Source organism: Pogonomyrmex barbatus, unplaced genomic scaffold (assembly GCF_055798465.1).
Source record: "Pogonomyrmex barbatus isolate J1 unplaced genomic scaffold, ASM5579846v1 scaffold14, whole genome shotgun sequence".
Lineage (NCBI taxonomy): Eukaryota > Metazoa > Arthropoda > Insecta > Hymenoptera > Formicidae > Pogonomyrmex > Pogonomyrmex barbatus.
In genome coordinates this window covers 4,492,757-4,503,943 of record NW_028297110.1, presented here as the reverse complement: position 1 = coordinate 4,503,943, position 11,187 = coordinate 4,492,757, and the positions used below count along the sequence as shown (strand labels likewise).

The 11,187-nt window shown below is 33.6% G+C and overlaps 1 protein-coding gene across 1 annotated transcript in view; it reads left to right on the top strand.

The window, feature by feature from the left end:
* Positions 1-2,118: 2,118 nt before the first annotated feature.
* The window catches only part of LOC105424479 (dipeptidyl peptidase 4 omega), a 301,174-nt gene continuing 292,105 nt past the window's right edge, over positions 2,119-11,187 (top strand). The window contains exon 1 of the mRNA XM_089073120.1: positions 2,119-2,365. The gene's annotated coding sequence lies outside the window, so the exon portion shown is untranslated. The remainder of the gene's footprint in view (positions 2,366-11,187) is intronic.

Sequence of the window (11,187 nt, the reverse complement as noted above, 5' to 3'; positions counted from 1 at the left end):
TATTAAATCACATTTAATCACGAAAAATATATCATTTACTCTTTCATCTCTGATTATTAATGCAACAAGCAATTCTTTTTTTGCGAAAGAACAAATTTGGCTATAGATTGTAAATGTCGTTGTCAAAAAATCGGGTCTCCTTAAAAATTAATAAAGCAAAAAATATTTTCACATTTTTACAAATTTTTCCAGATTGTTTAATTAAACTTAATTAAAATATTTAAGAATAATATAAAAATAACAGAAATGATCATTTCTGAACAAAGAGATAATTTTTGAAAATATATCTGATTAGCGTAATGACTTGTGATTGCGTAATTCACAATGAAATATCTTTGGAATGACAGGGGCATTGTTAATAATTGTCTAGCGTAGCTTATTATCCCTTTTGTCTCCTACAATATCTTTATTCTAACGCGGGTGTTAATGTTAGCAAATAGCTTGACATGTTAGCGCAACGAGAGCTCTTTCGAAACCGGCAAAGCCATAGCCGCAGGAAGGATTCAATGTGTCGAGTGTGAGTATCGACCTTTCCTCTTGCCGAACCCGTATCTTGTTCGGAACATGTGATACCGAAATGCGGTCACCTCGCTGGCGGAATCGTGCGTTCTCGTATAACAAGCGCGTGATAAAGTTACACCGAAATTACACTGTTAGATACGCGCCAGCAATCTGAATTCTAACACTAGAATTCATCGGTCGAATCCATCGACCGGATACTCGGATGACATGTTCGTCAACTTTGGTTACTTATGAATGCATAATTTCCACCCTCGGTTGTAATCAGTTTCTTTTCGCCTGGTGCGAGAGCAAATTCACAAATCCGAATTCTCATTCCGAATTTCCCGGCAACCGGCACCGTTAATTCTCTTTTCCAGCTACTCGTCATGTCTCGCTTAGTCACGAGTCTCAATTTAGCGCATAACTTTCTATTCTTGACGAATGTAATTTCGAGGGTTTTAAGTTAGCTTTCCGAGAGCTGTCTTCTCTTAAACGGACGTGACAGTGACATTCGTAGCGATTTCGAATCATGTCGTTGGCAGCTGTGACAGTTTCATATTAAGCGCTCGTAGAAATTCTTTCAATTAATATCAAATCTTCTTGACAGCTAACTTTCGCGATTTAATGATAGAATTGGCAATTGAAAAGAGTATTTCTGTCTCACTTTTAAACAAATGTATTAATATCGTTTAAAAAGACAAATTATCTTAATACATATATGACTGCGATATGCAAATTATATAGATTTTTATTTGATTATAATGATTTTCATAATGGATATTATAAAATGTAGACTTTAGATGTTTTGATTATCTTCATATCGCATGTGTGTATGCGAAAAATTCATTTAATCTCTGTTAGAAAGGAAATGTTATTAATATATAAATTTCTCTTTCTATTAAAAATTTTCTGAAATTGATAACATAGAATGATGTTTGTATTTTTTCGTATTCTCCTGTCAGCATAAATAACATATAACGCGATCAACGAGCGATCAAACCATCAAATCATCCACCGGAGAAATATTAACCAAGTTCAATTCCTCGCGATTCGTTAGTTTTATAAATCAAACGAAAAAGACAATATATTTCCGCAATCGGGCACGGAGCTTTCTGTTCGCCTGCCATTTACCACGTCTCTCCTCGACGAGTTACAAGCCACGGACGGCTAGAATTTCTGCAAGCAAATCCAGCGGTCGAGAAAGGCAGCGCTAGATGCGGAATGGGTTTTCGAATCTCTGATCGACCGTGACCGTTTGTTTCGAGGATCCTTTCGCCGGTTCAATGCAGCGGTAGCAGCGGCGCCGGTGCGTTTCTCCGACCCGTCGTGGCAGCAGCACTTCCTCCCACCCTGGGCAAGTGCATTCAACAGGTATCTACACAACCGATGAGTTTGTGCTATGCTGCCCTGTCTCCCTATCCCTCCCTCTCCCCCCCCCCCTCTCTCTCTCTCTCTCTCTCTCTCTCTCTCTTCTTGCTCCTCTTGCTTCTCTTGCTTCTCTTTGGGGGTTCCGTGCTATATAGTGGGCACTGATCCGCACCCACCCGACCCCTCAGCCTCGTTGCATCAAGGACGCCTGCGTCGGTAAGGTAGACGAGCTTCCAACCTGGAGCGGCTGGCAGCTCCTCGCCAGTACGCCGTCGACCGCCGAAGGTTGCTGGTCTCTGCTCCGGTGTTTCCGCCTGCCGGCTCCGCTCGCGGAAATCCGCCACTTGGACCGGTGTGACAAGGAGGAGTGCGAAGTGACCGTGAGGATCGTCGCGCCGATCTTCGCTCGAGATCGGCGAAGAGATCGGTGTTTTCTTGTGCCAGCGGAAGCTTCCTCTCGTCCAAGGATCCGGCAATAGAAAGCGTTTTGTCGCTGGTAGGAATCTTTCCTAGATGTTCCCTTCACGTTTGCACGACGATGAGAAAATCTGTATGCCGGTCGGCAAAAAACAATCGGCCCTTTTAACGGGGATGTCAGTAACCCCGATGATTCGTCCGTAGCCGGTTCTCGCTTCTTTACTCCGTGGAAGTCGAGACGAGGATGAAGTGGGCGGGGAATCTTAACGTCAGGATCGAGGATCCTGTCGACCGTCTACATATTCAGATGTAGCGGAAAGGTCAAAGTAATCTTCTCAATCTTTCTGTCTAAAGATCGGATCAATGCCTTTTCGGAATTTGCGATTAGAACGGACGAAGCGATTTTCAACGTGGCATCTGGTGATGTTCCGGTAATGTCTTTTTTTTTTTTTCAAGGATGATATATGTGATGGCCAATTAATCTTTATTTGATCGTATCTTTATTGTTATACAATACACATATATCCGGGAGAGATGATTTATTACTGAATTTTTGTATCACTTAATCTTCGAAATTAATAGTCTTCTATTGTTTAAATATCTTTAAATATTAATGATTTTGTGTTGTGTAAGTGAAATCTCAAATGTGAATAAATTCCTTATAATTTTATAGATATTGTAATCATTCTTTGTAATACGTCTGCATAATGCGGACAAGAAATTCAACATATCGATCGTATATATAAATTAATTATATTGTTTATAAATTGTTACAAAATTTTTTATTGTCGACTCCACTTTATTTTTACTAATTTTTTATGAATTTAAATAAAAGTAGAGTCGTGTATTCAATAGTTCTATATGAATTTAGCTGTTTGCTGCAATAGTTTAATAAATTTTGAAATTTCTCGTTGATATTTTCAAAAAGATTTAAGAACTTAAATATAAATTTTAAACATAGAATCAAGATTTTTCTCTAACAATCTGAGCGGATAATGTTTTATTGTATCAAAGTTTACATTATATTTAGCAAAATTTAATATGCTACTTGCGTGTCAAGAAATGCGTGAAATGTAAGATTATAGTTTACGTCACGACAGGGTATTTATCACACAACGCCGCGGTTTTGATTTAAAAGCAACCATCCTTGTAACGCGATTACAAACTGTAACAATAACGAAGGAGCTGTCTTTTCACAAGCGTAAAATATGCCTCTATATGAAATCTGTATAATCTCTAAAAATTGTCTCTTAAAAAGAAATTGCTCTTTTACAGATGACATTTTTAATTATCTTAAACTCCATTACCGTTTTTATTTGACAATGAGAACTCAACAGATATAAAGCTCAACTGGAATTCCATTAAAGCGATTTTATCACAAAGCTGCTGCTCTTGGATCGTTTTTGGAGCGCAGTTGTGCTGTTTTTCGAGCAAAATTTGCGTTTGTCTCTTAAATAGAAATTTCCTTCTCTTATATGAATTCATGTTTTATTATCTCAAACTTCACTACAGAGTTACGTAATAAAAGAAATGTAAGAATGTTATCCTTGAATTCAATATTTATTAAAATAAGTTATTTTTACAAATCTTTTTTCTAGAACATTTTTTGAAATGCATTTCCTCTTTAACGCTTTACGTATAAAGTTTGCACTCGCGTGCTGCATAGAAATTTCCTTTTCAACATAGACACTTTTCACACATCTCGGACTTCATTACTGGGTTATTTAACAACAGAAATTTAAGTGCAAATGAGGTAATTTTAGTTAAAGCGATTTACCTAAAATCGCTTCCTAAAACGAGGCACGTTCGCGTCATTTACCATAGAAATATACAGTTTGTTTGCTAAATAAAGATTTGTTTTCTTTCGCATGAATGCGTGTCTTATCATCGAGTTTAATTGTCAAGTTACTTAACGGCAAAAATTTCGCAGACTACAGATAAGAAGAATTAAATTAAAGTTTCGTTAAAGTAGCTTAGATGTAATTTCTTTTTATTCCTTTTTTTTTTTATGCTATCTTCAACGTCTGTCTGCATCGTTTTGATGAGGGCAAGTGCACTCACAAACGCATGCAGAAGTGATGCGACATTGATTAGTGAATTCAGCGATATTAGCATAATCGTTCTCCATCACATTCTCAACTAAACGTAAATTTAACTTCGTAAATTTGTAAACGCGCAAGTTACGAGATACAGCGCGTACTCGTACTCGTCGCCGATAAACGGGTTAAGCCGAAGGGAAGTGGCAACAAAATTTTACACGAGATCACGTCTCGCGAAATGTTTGCGCGAACTCATCGCCGGGCGTCGCCATCACGCAAGCGTCACGCTTGTAAAATTGTCGAGACATAAATAAATAAAGGGCCGCATCGCGAAACGTAGGGAAGCAAATCCGCGCCGGTGAATTCACTTTGATTTGCGTTCAAGCGCGCGAGGGATATGTTATTTCGATTGAAGCACGAAACACTATTGCTACTACAATCGCCATGGGAATCCTAGTGGACCGTACCAATTTACAAAATTTCGCCGAGCTTTGTCGAGTCGGTTTCAATTTACGTATTAAATTACGAACGTAATAGAGCAGCAGGAGACTTCAAAAGTGCAAGTTAAATATGCAAGCTGAATATCAGATTAATGATTTCGAGACGGTATCGAGAAATAGTCGTGAAATCAAATTAAGTTCATTGAACCGGAGTTAAATATTGAGTTAAAGAAAGCGTTAGCTCTTTGCGAGTATAAGCGTCGCAATTTGCATCATAATTCCTTTTAGTCGATTAGATTATTAATTTGTATTCAAATACATGTAATATAAGTGCAAATTTCGTAAATAGCGAATTAAAAATTCTTCTTTTCTTTCTCTTGATGTTGACGTTAGGTAAGTTCACTATCTTTCACTATTCGTTCAAAAATAAAAAGCTGTAATAAGCACTCTATGCAAGTGTACTTAAAAAAATGTTTCTGAAAGAAGACTGCAAACATGATAGCAACTTTTATAACAACCGATGGTGTACATTATAACAGCATAACAACGTCATGCATTATAACGTAACATTTTTTTATAATTATAAAATATAACCGTTTTTGAAGTTATGATATAAACAATTGTTAAACGTACGCATAGTAACATTTTACAATAGTTTGAATAGATAGTTTCAAAGATTCATTATTGAATTATTTTGTTTTCTATTTTTCTATCAAATCAATTAATAATAAATCGATTGAAAATTTAATTCAACGAAAAGCAAGGATAGTTTACAGATCGTATCGAAAATATATATGTATACAGTAAAATATAATGTATATTTGTATGATTTTTTTATTAGAGTGCGATATTCTTAAAAGAACGTCTGACGACGATGTGAAAAGGAGTCACGTACACGAATACACGTGGCTCAGAATAATTAGACGCGGTGAAATCGATTGCCCTTTCTCTTTCCAATATGCCTCGAGCATCGATATATTTCGAGACAATTCGTCACTTAGTTTGATTGCAAAAAGAGTGTAATAAGTTACGATCGCGTTAGCAAATTAGATTTAAAACTAATGTATAAGTTCTGTAACATTGATATTGAATGAAATGTAATTACCTAATACTTGTAATACTTGTAAGTAATGATTTATTATCACTTGGTACAACTCGATACCTTTATTAAAGTATTATATCAACTTATATTTATATTGCTAATATTCATAGTATGTTATAAATAGAATTAAAAAAAATAATTACGTACAGTCTTATTGCATTTATTTCAAACAAAAAAATAATATTTCTCATTGCAAATTGGATATATTGATCTCGTAACGGAGATTTAATTTTAAAAAGATAATTGAAAAATGAAAAAAATTTTTGCCAAATCTAATTATTTAAATTAGTTAATAAAATGATGATTATTACTAGACTAAAGAAAGAATAAGATAAACAAATTGTTCTCAAAATTTTTAGTTTCTATTCTTTTTAGACAATATTTATTTATTTCAATATTAATTTATAACATTTATAATATTTGTTATTTCAATATTAATTATATTTAACATAAAAGTTTAATATTTATTACATTTAACATGAGCATACTATTCGATTGTCTATTTATCATTCGTCCATTTTGTCATGTTTTTGCTTAAGCATCAATTACTAGATTGGAATAAACCTCGTCGCGTTCTTTCGTTCATAAAGGGAAAAGTTTCATTTCTCCACGATGAAATATTTTATTTATAAAGGTATATTTACACGAGAAGGCCAACCGGTTCCAATTGTAGGATCGCCGTGAAAGGATTTTTATACAAGTTAATACGATGACTGGAAGTGGGAATATTACGAGACTAAGAAAAAGGTCAAACTTTCGATACATCCGTGTGCCTTATCTCGTTCGTATATCTGCGCGGATAAATCGTTTCTCTTTCCTACGATTAATGCACATAATGCTACAGAATTACACGTTCTTGAAAATCTGGGGCACACCGAGATAGGCGGTCAAGGCAACACCATGAAAACTGAACATTGTTGAAGAGCTGGTAAACCAGTTGATCCATTTTAATCACGCGTATTTCCCTCTGACGTATTTCTCAATTCCAATTGCAAAAGCACAATTGGAACTGTGCCATAATGTTACCAAGCTCAACGGACATGAGATAGTGAGAATTTATATATCAGAAAAGATATTATGCCAAATATAGATAACATATCATGGATTGTAAAAGAATTTAAAACTAATTCCTAAATCAGTAGTTAAATTCTATTTGATTGTATATGAGTATAAACATAATTTTTAAGTTCAGTAAAATGTTATGTCATTTTTTTTTGTTCATTAATATGTTTCTACAATCAGTATTTGTTAAGTAAATTAGAATACCACGTCAATTTACATTAATTTTAATTTTATTCCATATATATATATATATATATATATATATATATACGTTTTATATCGCATATAATATTGATAGTTGTATAATATTGAGTATAAAATATTTAATAATTATTACAATACACGTGATATTTTATTTATCGTTATCACGATTATTATCACATTTTGAGATCACTTGTCAAACATGATCTACATTACTAAGTGAATAGATCCATGTTTGTAAATATTATATGTCCTTGGTACATTTCAGTGGGAGTGGTTATATTTATCGCAAACTCATCTCAGTTATTATCGTATATTGCCTGGATTTGCATTCATCGCTGGATATAGAGAAACAAGCTAAACGTGACAATGTATTCATGATTAATTCATGAATACAAAGTAGGAACAATTTGCGAATTAAAAAGAAAGGATAATAGCACATGGATGGAATATAAACTTAATTAAAGGATTAATTATAATTGCATATCGCATTAAGAATCTTGGGAACAATAATAATCATAAGGAAAATAGATTGAACTATTTTATCTTTTTTATAACATGCACACATTATTTTTCCATATTATCCATATTTCATTTTGTGTATTACTAACAAAATAAATAATTTTTATTAAAAAATATATTTATAATGAATATATATATATAAAATTATAAATATGTTAAAAGTTAAATCCATTGTTTTATAAAAATTAATTTGAAAATTGATAAGTATGCAATTATATTACAATTACAACTAAAATAACATATTTATAAATATATGCACAAACAGCTTATAATTAGGATTTCATTTGTTAAAATTATAAGCGATTTAATAGTGAAATGTTATTTAGTTTGAAAGCGGAAACAATAGCTTGTTATATAACGAGAAACAACGGATTATGTTACACATGATCTATTTATAAAATAGTTATTTTGAATTAGATTAAATTGCATTATTTTATCAATAGATGATCATTTTACCAATTCGATCTATTTGTCAGCAAATTGTTTGGTTATTTCATATCATTAAAATAACATAATTTGATTCCTGTCATCATTTCAATTATATAATCAATTCTACTTCTGACGTTTGCAAATGATATGTAATTAAAATAAATTCATAGATCATGTAAGTGATGTTAATATACAGCATAGATGACTAATAAACATGACAATATTGCTTTCAAAGAGATGAAAGCTGGCAAATTCAACTTTGTAATGAATAATCATGTTTATCTGTTAATAATGATTATGTCATATATCTGTTAATCCGTTATAATTTCAATATAATATTTCACATCTGTCTTCTTATTTAATTACTATAATCATATTTAAGTCTGATATTTCAATTTTCATGCATAGAATAATTTAATTTTTATAATTGAACTTCAATAGATAACATTTAAATTAAGTTAAATAATAAAAATTATTACTTATTTTCATGATAACATTAGTTTACTGAATTAGTGAAAATCATCTAGTTCAAAATTTCAATTAAATTTTATTAATAATGATTTAATTTAATATTTAACTATGATAGGATTCTTATTATTGAAAGTTAAAAATATGCTATATGATGCAAAATAAATTTGAAGCAAACTAAGCAACTCCAAAATTTAACGATTTATTATTAAATATTTAATAGTAATGTATTAAATAAACATTCGATCGAGCCAATCGGAATATTTGTTCGAGTTTTGTCAGAAGCCGATCGGAATGTTCTATTCTTCTTCCTTGATTGCAATGCAAATCACGTCGCCAATTTGCCGGCCAATGTTTATTTTTAATCGGTCTGACGTTTACTTTTACCGTGTATTTTCTAATGAATCGCATGGAAATGTAGAGATGTATATTTTAAATGCAATCAGCATGGAAATTTCGTGGTCGAAAGCAGATTATGTAATGCATTTTCACGAATGTTTTAATCGAATAATCGTACTGAGAATGCGTTATCATCCGATGTCACGAGAAATCGAAGGGAGGGATATTCGGTTACCAATGTAACTTTCATTCGGAACGTTCTGTTTAGCGTTAAACGTCACCATCTAATCTAAAATGTGTTCACACGTGTAACATTACGATGGCATGTGTGCGATCTGTATGCGTATGGTGTGTGAGCGAAGACTCGTATATACGGAACCAGACAGCCACATGTCGGGCACACGTATGTGCGGAAGCACGGGACTTTGTATATTTGTCATTTGGCCGTAATGGACGACGAAGCGCGTACGTCGACGGCGATTTACTTCCACGCGAACAATGCGCAGGTTAACCGCTGAGGAGACCCTCCCCCCCTCCCGGTGAGAACACGCGCACTCTCGACCCTACCCTTAAGCAACACCTCACTTTCGAGTGGACAACAAGGGCCAGTGACGTCGCGGTGGACCGCGAATGAAATATCGCGGGATCGCCGAAGAGAAACGGGTCGTGAACACTCGAGGCTCGAAGAAGTAAAAAGGCGAGAAAGAGCCGGCAAAGGAAGGTCGGATTTCTATTTCAAATGTGATTTACTACGCTTTCTCTTGTTATTGGTTGCGTATTGTAATAATGATGTCACAGAAATTAAAAAATAGGATCACATGGATAAAATACGTGTGATTAGGCTCGACGAAAAAACTATAATAATAAAATATTTCTTGGAAATTATTTGTTTTGTAATAATAATAAAATAAATTTACTATTTTGTGTTCTCCACATTTATTAATTTGCAAAAAAGATATAATAATATTATATATATGATAAATTGCGCACGCAGAGTTTACAGTTGTCAAACGTAATAATTAAAAATTCTTGTTACAGAAAAATAAATTCTAGATTCCAAAAACTCCAGTTCTATTCTCGTATTTGATTATCTAATATTAGAATATTTCGCACTATTTCGGTTTCAGAAAGAAAAGGTAATATTTATCTTTTTTCTCAATTGATAGAAATTTCGTAGCACAATGAGAAAATGTGACGTATGACCAACGAGCATCGAGCCCACGAATTGATCTGAAGGTGAAATTAATCACCAGAACTGTCACGCTTACATCCGCGGAAATGCGGAAGGTTGGATACAATACAGATGAAACTGGAGCAGGATTTCAATTTGAATAGTTCAGCCCGCCTTTTTTGTCGCGCGTGCTGCAGGTGCGACGAATATATGTCATGTGGCCGATCATCGGTGATTGAAATACGCCTTTATCAGGAACGCACACTCCACGGGAAATTACATCGCAGTCTCTGTCGGACTTTTCATCGAATTACAAGTGACGATAATTTTCGCGTGAAGCAAGATACGAAATCGAAAAAAAGCAATAAATTCTGAAAGTCTTCATCGTCGTAGCACGTTTCTGTTTGATGAAATAATCTATGTTAAAAATCGGTCTTAATTATCGACGCTTAATTATCGTTGCCAGTATAATTTTAATGATTGTTATTTGCAGACGTATTGCGTTAGACAGTTTGCGTCAAAAAGTTACAGATAGGATAACGAGCTCATTTCTTTTCTCCTCGTATATTATTATATATTCGCTCGCAAGTTTGCTTGAAATTGAATTAATGACGAATATCTATTTTCATTATATGAGATATTCAATGTTTGAAAGGTCAGATTTTTATGGTTGTGTAATTTGTTACGTAAGCAAAAGTTGTCATGGTCAGCTGTTTAATCTTATTCTTTGCTATATATAAAAGTCTGCGTTTTATTCTTTGTAGCGAGGATAAAGAATCGTGCTTCGTTCATTGAAATTTCAAAGATCGAGCTATATCATATATATATATATATATATATATATATATATATATATATATATTACATAGAAGGTTTATTCAATCTTTCTCTCCTACCGCTACACGGATATAAAGTTTGCGTGTCGCACATATGCGAAATACAATTTCAGAAAACATGGAAAGGCATGCGTCGAAACGTCGCTTCGCGTCGCGGTGATTTGAATAGCGCGGTTGTATAGGATGTTTTTCACTTTCCTTCGTTTCTTTTTTAGTTTCAAAACAGTTCGTCACGTCAATATCGAACGCACAAGCGAACGCGTTCGTAAGCGGAATATATCTTCGTCAAAGT